We start from the raw sequence: 22863 nt of genomic DNA on the forward strand, positions 1-22863 counted from the left end.
AGATTTATAAAACTTGGCAAGGATAGACGAAAGTTAAACGTCCACTATGGAAACCATGACGAAGTGTCGATTGAATCAGCAGCAGCATGATTCAAATTTTGTAGTATTACTTTTTTGATTTTACTGAAACCAAAAGTAAAATTGATGTGCTGACATAATTTTCAGTAGTTGTATTTTGCAGTAGATCTGTTGCTGGCAAGGTAAACTCCTTAAATTAGAGAACCAAGAACACCAAACCGAAAAAAATGCATAACAGTACAATGGTGCAGTCCAAATTAATGAATTGGTAGGAAGAATCGTGCATTAAATTAACTTTATCAAAAGACTCTGGAAGCAAAAAACGGATACCCAGTAGCACCTGTCCACATGAAACTGCTAGAATCACAATGGTAGCCTATCGTCGACAAAATTAGATAAAATGTTCACTAATAATTTCAGGAAAAAAGAAGTTATAGGCAACCAATGTGCTAAAGCTTCACACTAATTTCAGTAGTTGTGCTTTGCAGTAGATCTGTTGATGGCAAGGTAAACTCCTCAAATTAGTGAACCAAGAACACCAAACCGAAGAAAATTCATAACAGTGCAGTCCAAATTAATGAATTGGTAGGAAGAATCATGCATTAAATTAACTTCATCAAATGACTCTGGAAGCAAAAAAAGGATACCCAGTAGCACCTGTCCACATGCAACTGCAAGAATCACAATGGCAGTTGGGGACCCAGTATTTGCAGTTGCATGTGGACAGGTGCTACTGGGTTAGCTTGGGAGATATGTGACAAAATAACTCCCTCTCCTTCTTAAGCGAATGCAACATTCATGTATTTCCTTCTTCGTGGGCGGGACAGCATTGTGACTTGTCATCCCAACTTTGGCAAAAGTGCATGCAAAGCCTGAAACATGATGGAGTGGTAAAGAGCTGGCTGTAGCAGAAGTTCTTCGGAAATCTTCCTATGGCCCTGTGCTTGCTATGAAAAGCACTCGTAGAAGTACCCAAAAAATCGGGAGGACTTCTCTGGCTTCATCACAATAATGTCATTCTCTTGTAATTTATCCATCAAGTGGCGTGTACCGGCGGAATCAGTTGCCACATAACTGCTCCCTCCAAGTACAATGGTGGGTGGCCGCTGGTCTCCAAAACTATAGCAAAACTATATACGTCAACCTTGTTATTATAGTGCTTCTTATCCCCAAGACGAAGTGTGACAGCGCTATAAAGCTGCGAAGGGGAAGCCAGAGAAAATAACCGAACCCATGGTGCACAATGAAAGAGAGTAAAAAACCTTAAGAAGACCAATGGTACTTCCGGAGCCATCCATCGATATGTGCCAGTTTCTGCAGTCGTCATTTCGGTCAGGTGCTATTGGGTATCACCTGCTCTCCAAAGGAGTGAGTTTCTGCAGTCATCATTTCGGTCAGGTGCTATTGGGTATCACCTGGTCTCCAAAGGAGTAAGGACACCCAGTAGCACCTGACCGAAATGATGACTGCAGAAACTGGCACATATCGATGGATGGCTCCCGAGGTACCATTGGTCTTGTTAAGGTTTTTTAGTCTCTTTCGTTGTGCACCATGGGTTCGCTTAGTTTCTCTAGCTTCCCCTTCGCAGCTTTATAGCACGGACACACTTCGTCGAGGGGATAAGAAGCACTATAATAACAAGGTTGATGTATATGGTTTTGCTATAGTTTTGGAGACCAGCCGCCACCCACCATTGTACTTGGAGGGAGCAGTTATGTGGCAACTGATTCCCTCGGTACACGGCACTTGATGGATAAATTACAAGAGAATGACATTACTGTGATGAAGCCAGAGAAGTCCTCCCGATTTTTTGGGTACTTCTACGAGTGCTTTTCATAGCAAGCACAGGGCCTTAGGAAGATTTCCGAAGAACTTCTGCTACGGCCGGTTCTTTGCCCGGATGAACACATTGAACAGCCAAAAGAAAAGAAAAAAAAAACAAGTCCACTTTGAACTGGGGAGAAACCAGCCGCCAGGTGATACACAACAAGCTCCAGAGAAACCAAAGAATCCTGCAATGTACAGAGACAGAAGTCCGGGAAAAAAAAGTTAAATTTGACAATTAAATAAGCTTGGTTAAGTTATATGAGTGCAGTCGTTATGTTCAGTTTACCACTCTATCATGTTTCAGGCTTTCAATCCGCTTTTGCCAAAGTTGTGATGACAAGCCACAATGCTGTCCTGCCCATACACGAAGAAGGAAGTTCAAGAAAGTTGCATTCTCTTAACAAGGAGGAACCCTATATTTACTAGGAACCCACTCTCTGCTGGGTGAATAGCTTGGGGGTTTCATTTTTGCAATGGAGCCCCTCTCTTTGATGTCAATCTCCATCTCTCTCTTCTATTCGAAAGAAAGAAATGGTTGCTAGAAGAAGTCTAAGGTTTCTTTTTTTCCTCTTCAATTAGGGTGAGGACATTGGACTCCCTCAGCCCTGGTATTTATAGTCTTATGCCATTATGACTAAATTAATAAGTGGAGATGCCATTGACGTTTTTATCATTTGCTTGCCAATTCGCACGTTAGATTTAGATGAAAATAACAAATATGGATGTGCTTTAGACCATAGTCATAAAAATTGTGTGTGCGTGTGTGTGTTAATTTTAAATATGCATAAAACACAAAAACAAGTCTGTTATTTTAAACTTTAAAACACCACCTTTTTTGGAAAAAAGTCAAAATAAAAAAGATGTGTTTTAAGTGGGTTTTCATCTACTTTAATGACAAATTGCTTGTTTCCAATTTTTTTTATTTTATTTGTTGCTTATTCGTTTAGTTTTTTGATGTTGGGATTATTAGTTTCTTGCATTTTTAAATTTTCCCTAATTTTTCCTAATTTTTATGTTGTGAAATAGCTTCTGATTTTTGTGCATTTTTTTTTAAGAAGTCAATTTTTATCCAAGATAACTTTCCTGAGACAGCATCTAAATCCCAGTAGGGACACTCACTAGACGTCGGTGGCCCTACATGAGTCTCTTTCTCTCTCTTTCTCCCTCTCTCTCTCTCTTGGCCATTGTCCACTGATATTTTTTGTGTACAGTGGCTGCGTGAGATCAATCTCTTTCTTCTCTTACTTTGTTATTTTTTCCTCCACACTGCTAACAGGGAACCTTTTGAATGCTTTTCCCACTCTTAAGGGCTAGCGGATGGTACCTTTCCTAGATTTTCTTTTCGTTTGGAATTTCTAGGTTCTCCTCAGCATCGAGTTCATGTTTAGTGTATCTTCTTTTCACCATTTGGAATTTAGTCTTTACATTTTGTTCGGGTGGAGATGATGATGGTTTTGCCTTGTTTCATTGAGATAAATTCCGAATATTTCTTTTACATTCTTACTATGATTGAGGTTGTTTTTCCACATAAACTTAAAAAGGCCCAAAATTTGTTAGATAACTCCCTGTTTTATCTAATATATTCACCAATATGCAATTTTTTCTTACAATTATGATTCGGAAAGTGACAACCAAATTTTAAATTACAGCAATAAGATGGACCTACATGATTCGGGATTTTTGTAGTGGTGCCAACTGCATTAGGTTTGGGTTAAGACGTTCCCAATTTGGAAAGGAGCAGATTCAGTGTCTTCAAAGTGAATGTGCACTAAAATTTGACCTCAATGAAGTGAATGTGCAATTGGTAGTGCAAATGCACCAAGTTTTGAGAGAACCTAATTATGCTTATGTTTGCAAGGGCGGTGATTAAAGAAAAAAAAAGAGGCCCACTAAATCATTAGTTATATGTTGGTCATGTCCTGCTAATTTATTAGTAGAAGTTTCATATTTCATGTTTTGATATTCAAGAAAGAAGCAATTTTTCTAGTCTTACTTTTTGAATTTGGCACTACTTGAGTTCACATTGTCAAATTACTGCTTTTGATTAACCGATATTGGACATTGTTTCCACAAAGTTTGATTTGGCCAATTGTAGCTAATGGAGAAGGAAAAAGCCTAGCTAAATCAGCGGGTGGAGGCATATTCATTGGATTGGACAAATGTCAAGTCCACCTTTGAGATCGTGATTCTGATTCAGCTGGAAAACCTTGAGCTCTTATTCTTTCAAAGTTTTTCAACTATGCGAATAAGCACCTATTAGTTCGTTTGGTTATCTTAATTCTAATTGTCTGTGGGCAAGCATGCGATGTTTTTATTGTAAAATCAAGCATCTACTTCAAAGGAAAGGGATGTAAAATACGATTTCTATGGTTTCTTTAAGAAAAAAATACAAATATACTTGTCAAATTGCCGTTAACTTCGGTAGTTGCATACAATACCATGCCATGGGAGTCTTTTAACTCTTAGGTTTTCCCAAACGAAGATTTACTTACATGAATTTAGTATTGTGAAGCTGTAAAAACAACAAGACTTTTGTTCATTTGCTAGAATCGTCCTCTTTTGCCTATGCCCAAGACCTCCTCACATCAAAGATAAAAACTTAAAATTTGGCACTCACCTTTTATTAATTTGTTGGTCAATTCTTATCAATTTGTTGTTCCCTTGTGAACTGCTCTGTAGTTAGTTGGTGACTGAGGAAACAGTGAGAATCAGGTTGGTAGTTTAATCCCCACTGCCATTTTTCTAAACATTACTACAATCGGATGTTCTGAGGTAATAAAGGAAGCGGAGGGAGGGCTTTGACAGCGAGCATCTAATAACACTCCCAAATGAAGCAAAAAACCAGAAACAGAAGACACACAAAGTAGGCCGGACAGAGATGAATAGTTAAACAGCAAAACCAAGAACCTTTTTATTTATTCTTATGCACAAAAGTAGTTCCATTAAACATTCTGCTTCACTAAGGATGGACAGAGCAGTAGATGGGAGCAGATCATCCTCCGGTAGCGGCCTTCAGCTCCGCCAGCTTGGGAATGGTTACCTTCAGAACACCATTCTCCAGGTGCGCCTTCACAGCATCTAAGTTCGGATCGAAGGGCAGCCGGAACTGCCGCCAGAACTTGCCGTCGGGCCTCCCCGCCCGGTGCCACTTGTCCCCCCTCTGCCTCCCTCTCCTCATCCCCTTTCCTCTTGCCGCTGATCCTCAGTACCCTTCCCTCCTCCACCTCAATCTTTATGTCCTCCTTCTTCACCTCTGCAATTCCCATACCCAAACATATCTCTCCTTCAGCACTACCTTTCTATTCTTCCATTTCTTGGAGAAAAAATCATTCATCCCAATTTCAGAAGACCAAAATAAGAAGAAAAACACACATAGGGAGAGAGAGAGAGACAGAGCACCACTCTCCTGTTCTTCCATTCTTTGGAGTTCGAATAAAGGACATCAATTGCTAAACAACTGAAGAACCACGACTGATGAAAGATTAAAAGGCTATAAGAAGAAGAAGAAGAAGCTACGTACCCGGGATGTCTAGGCTGATGAAATGGGCAAGAGGGGTTTCCTTCCAATCGACGGGGGAAGGGTCACGGGCGTATCCAGAGACCTGGGAAGCGTAAAGGGGGATTGCTCCAGGATCCTGAAGGGATCCACCGCTTCCGGAGGATCCATCATGTCCCATAGCCCACTATAGGGCAGCATGCCCCTCGCCGACTCCGGCAGGAACGCCACCCCACAAACAACGACGCCATTACCAACAAGACAGATGTCCTCATCTTCTTCCCTTCCTCCACGTCACGACCCACCCTCTGCCTTCCGCTGGGAAGCAATGAGAAGCGCTTAAGACAGAGAGAGCAAGGGAACTGATAGCTTTACCCAATAACAGCTGAAGCACGACACTGACGCCTCTCCGAAAGCTCAATGCAGGGAGGGAGATGCCGATGGAGAAGGAGATGGTGGGGTTTTATCTCTCTAGACTCGTCCAGTTGATCTCTGTTTCCCTTAGCCTCTCTAACACAAAAACCAGACACCTTTTTAAAGAAGAACGTAGAAGGAAGGAGATCGATCGAGAGCTTCAAGCGGATCGATGGGCAAGAGTCCGCACATTTCTCCCCACGACTTTGTTCTCGGAGGAACAGCCAGACTCTATACAGTCGGGACCTCGTACAAAGTGATCTGGATATCAAATTTTGGGTCCCTTTCAAGATCCCATAGTTATAGAAAAACATTTTTTTTTTTTACGTTGAAAAGACTTGTTAAAACTGTTTTAAGGGTAAAAGGAAAGTCTTTAAAATTGCATCTACAACTTTGTGCCCTGGCCACAATAAAAAAAAAAGATTACCAAAAACGTATTTAAATTTCTTATTTTTAATTTAAAAGTTCAGGTGACCGGGACCCCGGACCCCTTTGGGGAACTTTTATGTAACAAACTAAGCGGTAAAAGTAAGTTTTTTCGCCTAAAACAATAAACAGGTTGAATAGTTTAAATTTCTCATGAGAAAAAAAGATTGTCCTATCATTGTCTCTTTTTTCTTGTCTGTCTAACTAATGGACATATAATGATTGATGAAGCCAACATTGCTCACTAAAGTTGAAGTACTGAAAAAAATAAAATGGTAAGTCGGAAGGAACCCATATAAGGAGAAAATGGTACTCTGGCCGGATGCACAATGTGTAGAGTTACTCGATCTCAACTCGTGTAAACTCGATTCGAGGCAAGACGAGATTGGGCTCGAGAGTACTCTTCTAAGAAGTAAACATAAAGAATAAGCAAAATAGATCGAGCTACTCCATCTCGGCTTGTCTAAACCTGATTCTGAGAATGAGCCAAGAACGGGCTCGAGTAACCTCTTCTAAGAGGTAAACATAACAATGCAGCAAAATGGATCGAGCTGCACAGTCTCAACTTGGCTAAACTCGAAACACTTATAAGAGATAAAACATAAGTTGCAACAAAATGGATCGAGCTACTCGTTCTCAACTTTGTCTAAACTTGACTTGAGAATGAAAGGAGTTTGGGCTCAAATAAACACTGTAAGAGCGAAGAGGTAAACTGAGATGCAAAATGGATCGAGCTACTCGATCCCAACTTGTCTAAACTCGACGGAAGAACGAGCTGAGGTTGGGCTTGAGTAAACACTTGTAAGAGGTAAACATAAAGATGCAGCAAAATGGATCGAGTTAACTCAATCTCAACTTGTCTAAACTCGACCGGGAACAAGCCGAGGTTGGAGTGGATAAAACTGTTCCAAGAAGTAAGAATAAATGGTCTTACACTCTATGAATCCCAGTAAGTATTGTTGTTCAAGTAAGGTACTGTTGTTGGTGTGGACGGTTCTTTCTCTTTTATTTCTTTAAAGGAGGTTTGCGCTCTAAGCATTTATGTTCTTTTTTTCTTTTTTTTAAACAAAGTTACAAAGCTTGGCTAAACCCAGGTGTTGAGCTCTTAGCTCGAGCTAATTAGCTGAATGAGCTCGAGCTCTCTTAGATTGACTTAGATTAGTTCGCCTATGGTCAGTCTTTCCAGACTTAAGTTCGAGCAGGCCCAGATAGGTCCAAAATTGGTTTGTGAATATAAGACCCTGCAAATAAGGATGCGAATGGACTGGATTTGAATCCGACATTTGATTGAACTGCTTCAAAAAAGTGAGATGTGGGAAAAATATTAATATCCAATGGATCTATTAAAAAAAGACATTTGATTGGATTCAGATTCAATAATTACAAATAAATATCTGATCGAATAATAGACATGAAGTCAACCAATTAAATTTTCTTATATCAGATACCTTTGCATTTTTAAAGTCTGTTCAGAACATGTTATTATACCATTCAAATTCAGTTGTGAATTTAAAAGTTGAATGTAGATTTCAGTTATGAATTTGAAAGTTGGATTCAGATATATATGACAAACTTTTTTTTATCTGCCATTCGAATCTAGATTCGAACCCAAATATTTGAATATCCAATTACATGAATTCAATATGATAAAAAGGAATATCCAATCTGAATCCAATTCATTGCCATCCTAACCCTGCACTCAATACCATACATTCTCTCAAAAATCTATATTATTGCTCTCTGGGCGTGTTGATGCTGTGTAAGCACTGAGGCCCGACTCTACCTCGGCAAATACCTTCTGGCAGCAGTTCGTTCCTTTACTTTATTAGCTTGCCTTTATATTCATCATTTCGTTTCTTTTTTTTCCCATTTCCCATACAAACAAAATAAGAGATTGATTCGAGCAAATTAGTAAATGACGCTGTCATTATTAGCTGAGCATTTTTTAGACAATCAATTTTAAAACCATATAAAATTTGATTTTATATACGAAAACAAGTTTCTAGGCTGTCTTACGTTTCCCAAAAGAAGATCAGATACATGATGAATAGTTATCCAGCAAAACCAAGAACCTTTTTTATTTACTCTTATGCACCAAAGTAGTTCCATTACACTACACGAAACATTCTGCATCATATACACTACGACCGAACTAAGGACGAACAGAACGGTAGATGGGACACTTAGGAGGCCGCAGCAGAGCAACTTCTGCTAACGGTTTCATTTCAGCTCATTCTTGGAGGTGCTGATGTCGCCGGCAGACCGATTTTCCACTATGTCGATGACCTTAGGCTGTCTACCCTTCCCTTCTGCCAGCTTGGGGATGGTTACCTTCAAACACCATTATCCAGGTGCACCTTGACGGCATCCAAGTTCTTATTGTAGGGCAGCCCGAACTGCCGCCAGAACTCGCAGATGGGCCTCTCCCCCCAGTGCCACTTGTCGCCTTCTGCCTCCTTCTCCTCCTCTCCTTTCCTCTCCCCGCTCATCCTCAGTACCCTTCCCTCCTCTACCTCAATCTTTATGCCCTCCTTCTTCACCCCTTCCATTCCATTCCCAAACATATATCTCCTTTAGCACTACTATTGGAGAAATCATTCATGCCAATTCAAAAAACCAAGAGAACGAGAGAGATAGAGCTGATGAGAAGTCCACGTTTCAACAACACGAATCCACGTTTCAGCATCACGGAAACAAATTTGTCAATAATTTCTTACCTTGTTAGTATTTGCTTTTGTTACTATATTTTTGTCTTATAGCCGTTGAGGGGAAACACCTTCCTTCTTGGTCTTCCTCCAGCGCTATATATACTCAATGTAATCTGTAAAGAAAGATGATGAGAAAATAGAGCAAGGTTGCGTGATGCTCTTATCGTTGATGTAGGATTGACAAATCTAAACCACATAAATCTGTGTTCATTGTCTTTTTTCTAATCTCTCAAAAGTTATCATGGTATCAGAGCAATGATCTCGGGAGACCCCGTGTGATAAGGTGCCGAGGGAGGAGCCGACATTTTACAAGTACCGCAGTTGCTGTCCTCGCAGATAACCCTGCGCAAGGCTCGCCAGACAAGGCATTCTAGGCGTGACTTTCTCTGGGTCACGTTTTTTACTGGAGGCGATTTAGAGATCGAGCAAGGTGGCGTTGGATTCAGAAACGTGTCTAGTATTTTTAATCCAATTTTTATATTTTTTGGACAATCCTGTGAAGAGATACAAAATTTACAAGTGTCGCAAGTTTCTGAAGTTCAATGGACGCCAACGAAGGAACCAGTGATTCTCAAAGACTGAACTCTACTTGTGGATCTTCAACACAACAACATATTGTTGTGGAGACAGGTACCACCATTCTCAAAATTACAAATGTTTCATTGAATGGCTTAAATTATATGTCATGGTCCAAAGCTACTACTTTGTTCTTAATTGGGAAATGTAAACTTGGGTTTGTTAATGGAACAAAATCTAAACCTACCATTGGTGACCCTAACTATGATGAGTGGGAGTTCGGTAATCATATGGACATGTCTTGGTTATTGAATTCTATGGATGCTAAAATTGCTGAGAGTTTTTATTATTTCAAAACTGCCGAAGCAATATGGAATGCTGCCAAAGAGTTATATTGTGAAAAATATAGTACGGTGCACATGTATCAACTCTCCCATGAGATTTATGAGTTGAAGAAAGGTCATATGACCTTGAGCGACCATATTGCTACGTTTCAAGGGAAGTGGAATGAGATGGACACTCATTGCCCGCTTTCAACTGACCTTGCTCACAATAAGAGGCAGTGAGATCAAGAAAGAACCTTCAAACTATTGGCTGGTTTAGGTGAAGATTAAGATAAAACAAGAAGACAAATATTAATGACATATAATCTGTCGTCTTGGGATATGGTGTGTAACACCCTCTTACGAGAAGCAAAAAGAAGGAAGATTATGAACACTAGTGACACTATTAATACTAAAACTAGTAGTGATAACATTGAAAAAGTCGCATTCAATGCCTCGGTCAGCAAAAAACATGAAGAAAAAATGGTGGTTCGGATGTCGTTCAGAAATAGAGGCAAACGATTGCTTTAATCCGACGAAGGTGATGTTACTCTTGCTACTATTGCAAAGATGATTAAAAATTTGAATGGCCAAAAAGACACCAACACGGCAACTGCTGCATCAGCGTTCACTTCACCCAGAAATCAACCAAGTATGAACTCAGATCCCTCTCTTACTAGAAATTACTCTTGGATCATGGATTCAGGTGCATCTGAACATATGTCTTGTTTTCACAATAACTTGAAAGATATAAAAAATAAAAGTGAAAATAGAACGTGACTATAGCTGATGGCACCTACATTAAAGTTGTTGGAGTTGGGAAAACATGTTTTTTTGAAAAAGAATTAAAGACTATTTATATGCCTAATCTGGCATCTAATCTACTCTCTGTTTCTAAGATTACACTTAATCTAAATTGCAATGTTATCTTTTCTCCTACCAATGTGATGTTTTAGGATAGGTTGATGAATATGACTATTGGTGAAGGAAAAGAAGAGAATGGAGTGTATGTGATTGATCAAAATAATAATGTTGCTATGACTGCTAGCTCAGGATTTGATTCTCACTTATGGCATTGCAGACCTGGCCACCCGTCCAGTAGAATTTCGTCGTTAATTTTTCCTCAAGAAACTTTTGATTTACGTGTGTGTGAAATTTGTCAATATGCTAAAATGACTCGTCCTCCTTTTGTTTTGTCCAAAATTGTTGCTAGTGAACTATTTGAATTGGTGCATGCTGATGTTTGGCGTCCTGCCCCAGTAACATCATATAATAGTTTAAAATATTAATTATCATTTATTGATGATTTCTCTAAGGTAACCTGGTTATATCTTCTCAATTCCAAGGATCAAGTTATTGAAAAATTTGTGATTTACTACAATATGGTGCGAACTCAATACAATGTTGGTATTAAGACCCTAAGAACCGACAATGGGATTTAGTTTAAAAGCAGTTTTTTTTGAAAATTTTGAGAATATGAGCGACTTGATGCATCAATATTCATGTGTAAAAACTCCGCAACAAAACGGAGAAGACGAGAGGAAAAATTGTCATATTCTTGAAATTACAGGTTCCTTACTTTTTTAGTCTTATATGCCTAAATAGTTTTGGAGAGAGACGATTATGACTGCTTGATACCTAATTAACTGAACTCCTAGCTGCATATTAAGAGGAAAATCACCTCTTCACATCCTTACAGGACGCAAGATTAGTATCAATCACTTGAAATTGTTCGGAAGCATTGTATATGTTTTGATCGACAAAAATGTACGAGACAAACAAAGTCCTAAAGCTCGCAAGTGTGAATTTATGAGATATTCAGTCAACAAAAAAGGGTATAGATGCAACAATCCTTATGACCAGCGCATGTATATTTTTAGAGATGTCAAATTTGATGAGTCACTGCTATATTTCAAAAATCACCATCATCAAGAAAGACGATAGGGGAGACTACTCTGCCAAACATTAGCATTTATGATCATTTAGTTGCCATTTCTACCAACCAAGGTAATCATAATGCATAGAAGAAGCTCAAGTGCAGACCTTGATTTTAAAACTTGGGATCTCATGAAGTTGGAAGGGGCACAACTGAAGTCACTGAGCCTAGAAGATCACAAAGAACCATTCAACCTCCTAGGCACTTGAAAGATATGTGACATATAAGAAAATTATGCATTCTATCGAAAAATCAATGTGACGTTTAAATTTTTTTCTGAAAAACACTACGCCTTTTTGGCTGCCACAAAAAGAGAATTAGAACCAAGATCTTATGAGGAGGCCAAAGATAATCCTCTTTGGATCAAAGCTATGCATGAAGAGCTTGATGCCTTAAACAAAAATCAAACATGGGAGATTACTCAATTGCCTGAAAGAAAACATGCAGTTCAACAGAAAGGGTATACAACAGTGATAGAACAGTGGAAAGATACAAAGCCAGGCTGGTTGCAAAAGGGTATACTCAAACACAAAGATTGGATTATGAAGAAACATTTGGCCCGATAGCCAAGATGAATACTGTTCGAATATTTCTCTCGATTGCTTGCAATTATGATTGGTCACTATTTCAATTAGATGTAAAAAATGTCTTTCTACAGGGAGACTTACAAGAAGAAGTATATATGAAACTACATATTGGATGAACTCAAGAAAAGTCTACATCAGTCTGCAAGCTGCGAAAACGATATATGGACTTAAACAATCTCCTCGAGCACAACACTTCAAATTGAGCAAAGCTCTTGAACAGTATGGATTCTATAGGAGTAAAGTTGAACGGATTCTCAAATATTTGAAATAGTCTCCTGGTCAAGGATTATTATATAAACGAAATGGCCATGCAAACATTAGAAAATATTCTCATGCAGATTGGGGAGGAAGCATGGATCAAAAATCCACTACTGGTTATCGTATTTATGTAGGAGATAACCTAGTATCTTGGCAAAGTAAGAAACAACGAGCCACTTCTAGGTCCAGTGCAGAAGCAGAATACAGGGCGATTGCCACTACAACTAGTGAAATTACTTGGATTCATACTCAATGGGCTTAGAATTGAGTTCTCCAACACCAATGCATTGTGACAATCAAGCTGCTATTCATATTGCAGCAAATGCCGTGTTCCATGAAAGGACAAAACATATAGAAATTGACTGTCACTTCATACAAGAAAAGGTTCAGAACGGCGAAATCAGTACTCCCTTCACATCAAATTCAAAACAACTTGCAGATGGATTAACCAAAGCAATATCAAGAAAAGAGTTAAATGAAGCCATTAACAAGTGGGGCTGCCATGACTTGTACGCCCCACTTGAGGGGGTGATGAGAAGTCGACGTTTCAGCATCACACATACAAATTTGTCAATAATTTCTTATCTTTTTAGTATTTGCTTTTGTTGCTATATTTTTCTCTTATAGCCATTTGTATAGCCATTGAGGCGGAAACACCTTCCTTCTTGGCCTTCCTCCAAAGTCTTCCTCCAGCGCTATGTATACTCAATGTAATCTCTAAAGAAAAATGATGAGAAAATAGAGCAAGGCTGCGTGATGCTCATATCGTGGATGTAGGATTGACAAATCTGAACCACGTAAATCTATGTTCATTTTCTTCTTTCTAATTTCTCAAAAGTTATCAAGAGCACCCAATCTCCTGCTCTTCCATTTTTTGGAGTTCAAATGAGGGACACTAATTGCAAAACAACAAAAGAACAAGGACCAACAAAAGATTAAATGGTGAAAAGAAGAAGATACGTACCAAGGACATCGAGGGTGATGAGATGGGCATGAGAGGTCTCCTTCCAATCGGCGCAGGCAAGGGTCAAGGTCGTATCCAGAGACTTGGGAATTGCAATAGGGGAATGCTCGAGGATCTTGAAGGGATCCATGGCTTCTTGAGGAATCATCATGTCCCACAGCCTACTGTAGGGAAGCAGGGTGCTCGCCGTCTGTGGCAGGAATGCCACCCCCACCACCAATGACGCGATTAACAACACCAAGAAAGATGCCCTCTTCATCTGCCCGTTACCACCCATCTTCTGCTGCCATGCAATCAGAAGCACTTAAGAGACATAGCAAAAACGAGACCTGATAGTTTAACTTGTCCAATACGCGCAGAAACACGAAACTGATGCTTCCCCGGAAGCTCGGTCGAGGTATTTATAGGGGGAGATGGAAATGGTGGGGGTTCATCTGTCTAGACTAGTCCAGGGGAATCCCTGATTCCGTTGGTCTCTCTAATGAAGACCAACAGAAACCAGAAACCAGTCAAGAAGAATGTGGAAGGAAGGAGATCGATCTAGAGATTTCCAGTGTCGGTACTGGAAAGGACTCTATCCCCATTACCTGCTCTGAGTAACGGCCACACTCTAGAGAGTCAGGATCTGATTCAGAGCAATCTGGAAATAAAATTTTTGGGTATTGTTGACAAGGTCATGGCAGTTTAGTCGCGTACATTTTCTAAAATTTAGAAAGGTATCGAGAAATGAACATCAAATCGTATTGTATTATTTTGGTATGTCAACAAAACTTACAAAAGTTCTTCAAAGGATTTATAAAAAAAAACAATTTCGCGGTTTAAAATATCTGGAATTTTATACTATAGAATTTCAATCAGTTGTACAATTAAATTAAAGATCCCCATCGCCTCCAGCATATGGCATTGATTTACTGCTTTCTTTTGTAACTTATATGCGATTTGCATATTTGTTTCGTCTCATCGCCACTAATAAATTCAAACATTTTGCTTGTTTAAAAACCCACTTAATTTCTTTTATTATTGACCAGAAATTCAACAATTCCAGGAGCAGTCTTAGGTGATGTTTGGGTAACCAAACGAGTGGTTAAAGATTGTTTTTTTCTTTTGGACATTAGACATGAAATTATAAGACATGTAAAGATTGTCCTATCATTATTATCTGCCTTTCTATTATGCCATGAATAATCGATAGACGTCTGCTGAAGCCCAAAATTTCTAAAATATAGGAGAACTCGATGTCACAACGAAAATAAAACAAAAAAATATGAAATCCATGTACCATAATCAACATAAAGGGAGAAAATATATTCAGAAAAGATTTTAATATTTTGGCTCATTAGTTTACCTTGTTTTAAAAGAAAAACCAAAATTATACCGATGAAAAAAGTATTAGTGTTGCGAAACAACTGATTTAATATCAATCATGTATTAGTTTAAGTTATGATTCTATTATCAAAATTTTGATGTTATAAGAGATGTTCAGTTTTTTATTATTAAAAAACATTATTTAACAAAAAAAAAAAGTAACTTAATATATGTCTCTCGTCAAATTGCTCTTAAGGTCATATCTATAAGTTTAAATTATAAAAAGTTATTTTAATGATTAATTTTATAGCTCTGGTTTTTGTCTCTTACCCAAGTGGTCTGGTTTGACCAACTTTCATAATGATTAACTAACTTAATGTTCTCCACAAATTCCATTTTTCTCTCTGTCTATGATCTCCCTCTCTCTCTCTGTTCCTAAGAAAAATTAGTGCTGGGCTTTTTTTCATAAATCCAACCGTATAGATGAAAGCACAAATGTTAGCACTTATATGACTCGAGAGAGTGATGCAAGTGGGATGCACACACTAAACATTATAATAAAATTTATCTGTCTCAGCCTTTTTGGATCATAAAATCTAATTTTCACGAGAATAAATATCGAAAGATGTTACATCTATTCCCATATTTTCATACATTTTGCATCCATTTGTATGATCGAGTTTACAAGAAAAACAGCTTAAAAGATTTTTGGCATCCATGGAAGGCATATTAAATATCCTAAAGAGGAATGCTGCCATCCACTTTTAACCACAAAAAAACAAATGCTTTTAACGTGATAATTTGTGAATTGTATGACTGATCAAGTTGGCTCACAGTGTTCCTCATAATCTTCATATTTAATTTGTTGGTCCTTGTATAACTGGAGCCCTATATACTGCCTTCTATTTTTTAGAACCACAGCATATCTGTCTTTTTATTTATGCGTTTTGTTTTTTTTGCTATTTTACTGTTATTTTTAAATATGTGTAACTTGTTATGTGTACATGGGCCAAAAACCATTGTTACGAATATCGTTCTCAGAAAAATTTCAGCGAGGGTTTTGTCGAGTCTTTTCTAGCAAATGTCGACAATTCTTTAAAAAGTTAAAAATTAAGAAAATTATGAAAACTAACAAAAAAATAAAAATTTCTGGGGAAAGTCGCAATAAAATTTCTTATGAGATTTTTGAAATTCTCGTTATATCTGTGACATTAGTGCTCAAGCTGAACCTTCATGTCGTGATATCTTACCATCATTTTTCAGTTTTACGGGAGAACGCAAAACAAACAAAATTCGCCGGTAAATGGCGTTGTCTTGATCGGCTTGAGACGGGCACAAGCCAAGTTCAGACAAGTCAAGAAAGGTCGATGAACTGGTGTTGGCTCATTTCCCATGCTTAATTGCTGCATCTGGGCGAGAGTTTGTCTGTTCACATATATCATTAATTCCTTATCACTTTGTCTGTTCCTGATGGCTGGCTGACTCTGACTGAATACTTTTCCAATACTAAGAACAGACAACAAGTGAACATTGATAATTGAGATGTTGATTGATAGATACAGCAGAAAAGGTACATTAGAAAAGTTTTGAGAATCATGTGGTGCGCCAGAGGAAATCTCAATGCTCAAGACAGAAATTTGACACCGGGAAAATTGGAAGCAGGAACAGTTGTGCTATCCCCTAGGAGATAAGTTTTTAAGGACTATCATTTAAGAATTGGAAGCAGGAACAGTTGTGCATGAGTGCCAAAACTCACACCCAAAAAACTGTTGAAAAATGTTGGTGAGATAGTTCTCATTTACCATAAAGTTGGTGATTGTTTCGAAAATCCGACTTGTGGGCTGCTAAAACTGTAGAACTGAAAATTTTGGGAAGGATCCCCTTTATCTTTAAGTCGCTCCTTAAGTCCGTGGCAATCCCAGATTGCATAACAATGTTGTGTTGTGGACCATATATCATTGGATATATTGACGATCATAACCCATTTAGAAAAGACTGCCATTCACATTATTGAAGGTTTAATCTTTAAGCATGAGTCCTTATTCATGTAAACATAAATGACAATAAACTCTTTCAAGACATGAAAGAACTTTTGTGTTTGAAAATAATAAATAAATAAATAAATATACATATATATATGAAAGCGAAATATTTGACTATGTTTTAATTTAGAACATGTGATCATTATGTAGAGTTTGAGTTATTGGGTCAGTGCAAGGAACATGCATACTCCAAAAGAAAAAAAAAAGATATTTCAGAAATTCTAGAAAAAAAAAAGTCCTTTTGAGTCTTTTCACTTTTGCCGATTTCTTTTTTCTTTTTGTTTGCCCATACAAAAGAATTTTTTGCTATTCAAGCTAGAATGAACTACGACCAGTTTTGCATTCTTTTCATGCACTATGACCAGTATTGCATTATTTTGAAGCTGCTGAGCTAAGAATGGCTGAGCGTCCAAAGTAAAAGCAGTAATGTTATGGAGAACTTGTATGGACCCCAAATCCCTCTTCCCATAAGTTTCATTATCAATACATCTCATTATCTTATTGTTTGCCAAAACTGGTGGCAGGACCATAAATTTTTAGTAGAAGAACATTAACTCATGATACGCTTAACCCAGCACATGTTTGCAAACAACCAATTTATATAAATAAATAGTTTTCGTGAAAATATGTGGGCAACTTCACCCAGAAGTCCACATGTGCTTCTATCACTAGTGAAGTGGAGTACCAAAAAATTAGGCAACGACAAAAGAAAAAAGGTTGAAAAAGAAAAACATGAAAAAGGTGTATCAATTCTAGGAAAGTCTCTGATTTTAGTTTCTCACTAAGCGTTGATTGTGGGCAGAGTTGGGTGACTCATGATATTAGCAACATAGCTTGGAACTTCGTCCCCAACTTCATTCGTGACTGTAAATTTATCACGATCTTAAACCAAAGATAAAACTACTTTTTCTGTAAATTTTTGCACTGAGTTTCTTTTAATTCAATTGGTCCTCATCCTTGGAGATGAATTTGTGCTGGTCAAACAAACTATTGGTTCAATACTTAGATTCATAAAACATGGCAAGGAAAGACGAAAGTTAAACGTCCACTATGGAAACCTTGACGAAGTGTCGATTGAATCGGCAGCAGCATGATTCAAATTTGTAGCATTACTTTTTTGATTTTACTGAAACCAAAAGTGAAATTGATGTGCTGACATAATTTTCAGTAGTTGTATTTGCAGTAGGTCTGTTGCTGGGAAGGTAAACTCCTCAAATTAGAGAACCAAGAACACCAAACCGAAGAAAATGCATAACAGTACAATGGTGCAGTCCAAATTAATGAATCGGTAGGAAGAATCGTGCATTAAATTAACTTCATCAAAAGACTCTGGAAGCAAAAAACGGATACCCAGTAGCACCTGTCCACATGCAACTGCAAGAATCACAACGGTAGCCTATCTTCAACAAAATTAGATAAAATGTTCACTAATAATTTCAGGAAAAAAGAAGAAGTTTTAGGCAACCATTGTGCTAAAGCTTCACACTAATTTCAGTAGTTGTGCTTTGCAGTAGATCTGTTGATGGCAAGGTAAACTCCTCAAATTAGTGAACCAAGAACACCAAACCGAAGAAAATTCATAACAGTGCAGTCCAAATTAATGAATTGGTAGGAAGAATCGTGCATTAAATTAACTTCATCAAATGACTCTGGAAGCAAAAAAAGGATACCCAGTAGCACCTGTCCACATGCAACTGCAAGAATCACAATGGCAGTTGGGGACCCAGTATTTGCAGTTGCATGTGGACAGGTGCTACTGGGTTAGCTTGGGAGATATGTGACAAAATAACTCCCTCTCCTTCTTAAGCGAATGCAACATTCATGTATTTCCTTCTTCGTGGGCGGGACAGCATTGTGACTTGTCATCCCAACTTTGGCAAAAGTGCATGCAAAGCCTGAAACATGATGGAGTGGTAAAGAACTGGCTGTAGCAGAAGTTCTTCGGAAATCTTCCTATGGCCCTGTGCTTGCTATGAAAAGCACTCGTAGAAGTACCCAAAAAATCGGGAGGACTTCTCTGGCTTCATCACAATAATGTCATTCTCTTGTAATTTATCCATCAAGTGGCGTGTACCGGCGGAATCAGTTGCCACATAACTGCTCCCTCCAAGTACAATGGTGGGTGGCCGCTGGTCTCCAAAACTATAGCAAAACTATATACGTCAACCTTGTTATTATAGTGCTTCTTATCCCCAAGACGAAGTGTGACAGCGCTATAAAGCTGCGAAGGGGAAGCCAGAGAAAATAACCGAACCCATGGTGCACAATGAAAGAGAGTAAAAAACCTTAAGAAGACCAATGGTACTTCCGGAGCCATCCATCGATATGTGCCAGTTTCTGCAGTCGTCATTTCGGTCAGGTGCTATTGGGTATCACCTGCTCTCCAAAGGAGTGAGTTTCTGCAGTCATCATTTCGGTCAGGTGCTATTGGGTATCACCTGGTCTCCAAAGGAGTAAGGACACCCAGTAGCACCTGACCGAAATGATGACTGCAGAAACTGGCACATATCGATGGATGGCTCCCGAGGTACCATTGGTCTTGTTAAGGTTTTTTAGTCTCTTTCGTTGTGCACCATGGGTTCGCTTAGTTTCTCTAGCTTCCCCTTCGCAGCTTTATAGCACGGACACACTTCGTCGAGGGGATAAGAAGCACTATAATAACAAGGTTGATGTATATGGTTTTGCTATAGTTTTGGAGACCAGCCGCCACCCACCATTGTACTTGGAGGGAGCAGTTATGTGGCAACTGATTCCCTCGGTACACGCCACTTGATGGATAAATTACAAGAGAATGACATTACTGTGATGAAGCCAGAGAAGTAGTCCCGATTTTTTGGGTACTTCTACGAGTGCTTTTCATAGCAAGGACAGGGCCTTAGGAAGATTTCCGAAGAACTTCTGCTACAGCTGGTTCTTTGCCCGGATGAACACGTTGAACAGCCAAAAGAAGAAAAAAAAAAACAAGTCCACATTGAACTGGGGAGAAACCAGCCGCCAGGTGCTACACAACAAGCTCCAGAGAAACCGAAGCATCCTGCAATGTACAGAGACAGAAGTCTGGGAAAAAAATGTGAAATTTGGAAATTAAATAAGCTTGGTTAAGTTATATGAGTGCAGTCGTTACGTTCAGTTTACCACTCTATCATGTTTCAGGCTTTGCATCTGCTTTTGCCAAAGTTGTGATGACAAGCCACAATGCTGTCCTGCCCATACACGAAGAAGGAAGTACATGAAAGTTGCATACGCTTAAGAAGGAGGAACCCTATATTTACTAGGAACTTACTCTTTGCGGGGTGAATAGCTTGGGGGGTTTCATTTTTGCAATGGAGCCCCTCTCTTTGATGTCAATCTCCATCTCTCTCTTTGAAAGAAAGAAATGGTTGCTAGAAGAAGTCTAAGGTTTCTTTTTTTTCCCTTCTATTAGGGTGAGGACATTGGACTCCCCAGCCCCGGTATTTATAGTCTTAAGCCATTATGAGTAAATTAATAAGTGGAGATGCCATTGACGTTTTTATCATTTGCTTGCCAATTTGCACGTTAGATTTAGATGAAAATAACAAATATGGATGTGCTTTAGACCATAGTCATAAAAATTGTGTGTGCGTGTGTGTGTGATAATTAATTTTAAATATGCAAAAAACACAAAAACAAGTCTGTCATTTTAAACTTTAAAACCCCACCTTTTTTGGAAAAAAGCCAAAATCAAAAAGATGTGTTTTAAGTGGTTTTTCATCCACTTTAATGACGAATTGCTTGTTTCCAATTTTTTTTTATTTTATTTGTTCCTTATTCGTTTAGTTTTTGATGTTGGGATTATTAGTTTCTTGCATTTTTAAATTTTCCCTAATTTTTCCTAATTTTTATGTTGTGAAATAGCTTCTGATTTTTGTGCATTTTTTTTAAGAAGTCAATTTTTATCCAAGATAACTTTCCTGAGACAGCATCTAAATCCCAGTAGGGACACTCACTAGACGTCGGTGGCCCTACATGAGTTTATCTCTCTCTCTCTCTGTCTCTCTTGGCCATTGTGCACTGATATTTTTTATGTACAGTGGCTGCGTGAGATCAGTCTCTTTCTTCTCTTACTTTGTTATTTTTTCCTCCACACTGCTAACAGGGAACCCTTTTGAATGCTTTTCCCACTCTTAAGGGCTAGCGGATGGTACCTTTCCTAGATTTTCTTTTTGTTTGGAATTTCTAGGTTCTCCTCAGCATCGAGTTCATGTTTAGTGTATCTTCTTTTCACCATTTGGAATTTCGTCTTTACATTTTGTTCGGGCGGAGATGATGATGGTTTTGCCTTGTTTCATTGAGATAAATTCCGAATATTTCTTTTACATTCTTAGTATGATTGAGGTTGTTTTTCCACATAAACTTAAAAAGGCCCAAAATTTGTTAGATAACTCCCTGTTTTATCTAATATATTCACCAATATGCAATTTTTTCTTACAATTATGATTCGGAAAGTGACAACAAAATTTCAAATTACAGCAATAAGATGGACCTACATGATTCGGGATTTTTGTAGTGGTGCCAACTGCATTAGGTTTGGGTTAAGACGTTCCCAATTTGGAAAGGAGCAGATTCAGTGTCTTCAAAGTGAATATGCACTAAAATTTGACCTCAATGAAGTGAATGTACAATTGGTAGTGCAAATGCGCCAAGTTTTGAGAGAACCTAATTATGCTTATGTGTGCAAGCGCAGAGATTAAAGAAAAAAAAAGAGGCCCACTAAATCATTAGTTATATGTTGGTCATAACCTGCTCATTTATTAGTAGAAGTTTCATATTTCATGTTTTGATATTCAAGAAAGACGCAATTCTTCTCGTCTTACTTTTTGAATTTGGCACTACCTGAGTTCACATTGTCAATTACTGCTTTTGATTAACCGATATTTGACATTATTTCCAAAAAATAGTAGACCAAACAAAAATGACGGTGATGAGGATGCTGGTGGAAAACAAAGTTTGATTTGGCCAATTGTAGCTAATGGAGAAGGAAAAAGCCAAGCTAAATCAGCGGGTGGAGGCATATTCATTGGATTGCCCAGCTAGGTCCAAAATTGGTTTGTCAATATAAGACCCTGAAAATAAGGATTGAATGGACTGGATTTGAATCCGACATTTGATTACACTGCTTCAAAAAGTGAGATGTGGGAAAAATATTAATATCCAATGGACCTATTAAAAAAAGACATTTGATTGGATTCAGATTCAATAATTATAAATAAATATCTGATCGAATAATAGACATGAAGTCAACCAATTAAATTTTCTTATATCAGATACCTTTGCATTTTTAAAGTCTGTTCAAAACATATTATTATACCATTCAAATTCAGTTGTGAATTTAAAAGTTGAATGTAGATTTCAGTTATGAATTTGAAAGTTGGATTCAGATATATATGACAAACTTTTTTTATCTGCCATTCGAATCTAGATTCGAACCCAAATATTTGAATATCCAATTACATCAATTCAATATGATAAAAAGGAATATCCAATCTGAATCCAATTCATTGCCATCCTAACCCTGCAATCAATACCATACATTCTCTCCAAAATCTATATATTGCTCTGTGGGCGTGTTGATGCTGTATAAGCACTGAGGCCCGACTCTACCTCGGCAAATACCTTCTGGCAGCAGTTCGTTCCTTTACTTTATTAGCTTGCCTTTATATTCATCATTTCGTTTCTTTTTTTCCCATTTCCCATACAAACAAAATAAGAGATTGATTCGAGCAAATTAGTAAATGACGCTGTCATTATTAGCTGAGCATTTTTTAGACAATCAATTTTAAAACCATATAAAATTTGATTTTATATACGAAAACAAGTTTCTAGGCTGTCTTACGTTTCCCAAAAGAAGATCAGATACATGATGAATAGTTATCCAGCAAAACCAAGAACCTTTTTTATTTACTCTTATGCACCAAAGTAGTTCCATTACACGAAACATTCTGCATCATATACACTACGACCGAACTAAGGACGAACAGAACGGTAGATGGGACTCTTAGGAGGGCTGCAGCAGAGCAACTTC

The 22863-nt window shown here is 38.1% G+C and overlaps 1 pseudogene; it reads right to left on the reverse strand.

Annotated features, from left to right (window-relative positions):
* Positions 1-4731: 4731 nt before the first annotated feature.
* The window catches only part of LOC116260646 (uncharacterized), a 22213-nt pseudogene continuing 4081 nt past the window's right edge, over positions 4732-22863 (reverse strand).

Source organism: Nymphaea colorata, chromosome 9 (assembly GCF_008831285.2).
Source record: "Nymphaea colorata isolate Beijing-Zhang1983 chromosome 9, ASM883128v2, whole genome shotgun sequence".
Taxonomy (NCBI): domain Eukaryota; kingdom Viridiplantae; phylum Streptophyta; class Magnoliopsida; order Nymphaeales; family Nymphaeaceae; genus Nymphaea; species Nymphaea colorata.